Here is a 1,309-nt window from a genome sequence, read left to right on the forward strand (position 1 = left end):
CTCCATACACAAAATAAGGAGAGAATAAAGGAGTCATGCACTTTTCCTTGATTCAACAGTGAATTTAAATATTTCTGATCAAAATTCACCCTGTCTTTTCTTTCTTTCTTTTCTTTTACACTTTTCCAACAAGTATTTATTATGAGTTAAGCCATGATTCAGGATCCCAGGGTGGGGATCACCATGTACCCATATCCTCCTTCACCACCTTAGGGGAAGGATGGAGGACAGAGGAGAGGTGGTGGAACCAGTTCAGATGTTCCCAAGAAACATGCCTTCTGCTTGGTGGTCATTCCAGGCTGACAACCAGGATATGGTGCAGAAGGACTTGTACACATGCCGGTGTCCTTTACGCACGGAGACATCACCCCCTTTAGCAGCAGACATTGCCTTTTCACAGTGGTGGAAGTCCAGGTAGTTCCACCAGCAGTTCCTGGTCTGGTTCTGGTTGGGGAAGCAGCTGTCAAAAGGGGCAGCCTGGTAGTTCTTGATTTTGGTCTTGATGTCTTCCACCATGGTGCTGACTCTCAAGACACCCTTGCAGCACCTCACAGCTCAATGTCCACCCTGTCTTTTCCATCCTTGAATTGCAGGAATTTGAACCTAGGTTATTTCTGTCCCACTTTATGGGTACAGAGATTGGAAAGGTCATTTTTCACCCTACATATATCATATATGGATGAGGCAATCTTTGCAAACTATCCAGCACTCTGCCTGACACATAGTAGATGCTCAATAAATTTTAGCCCCACATTTCCTCAGAGTATATTTAGATATATCATTAATATCACAGAGTTTGTAATAATGAGCTTGACCTTAATGTTTGGTATACAGGTTAAAAAGTGACTACTATTTTCAATATTCCTTCATCACATTTTAAGAATTCTGACAGGCCAGGACGCCTGCCTTCAGTTCTGGTCACGATCTCAAGGGTCCTGGGACCCAACCCTCCATCATCCGGCTCCTTGCTCTGCAGGGAGGCTGCTTCTCCTTCTCCCTTTGCCTGCCACTCCCCCTGCTTGTTCTCTCTCTCTCTGTCTCTCTCTCTCTGTCTGTCTCAAATAAATAAAATCTTTTAAAAATATTTTTTTAAAAGAACTCTGACAGGCTACTAGTGAATTTCAGCTCAGTATTTGGTGACCAAATTGTTCATTAGAGACAAAAAAACAGGTCATTTTTCAAATCCATACACAATACCAAAACCAGTTTGTTAACATATCTTGATTAATCATAGTTGTGCATGCAGCAAAATTCCTGCTGTTTCATAAATATATATATGTAGGAAGAAAAATCAATAAAAGTATACATC

General features: G+C 41.6%; 1 pseudogene; it reads right to left on the reverse strand.

Annotated features, from left to right (window-relative positions):
- Positions 1-252: 252 nt before the first annotated feature.
- On the reverse strand, positions 253-556 carry LOC144313410 (cytochrome c oxidase subunit 6B1 pseudogene; annotated as a pseudogene).
- Positions 557-1,309: the final 753 nt, after the last annotated feature.

This window comes from Canis aureus, chromosome 5 (genome assembly GCF_053574225.1).
Source record: "Canis aureus isolate CA01 chromosome 5, VMU_Caureus_v.1.0, whole genome shotgun sequence".
NCBI lineage: Eukaryota > Metazoa > Chordata > Mammalia > Carnivora > Canidae > Canis > Canis aureus.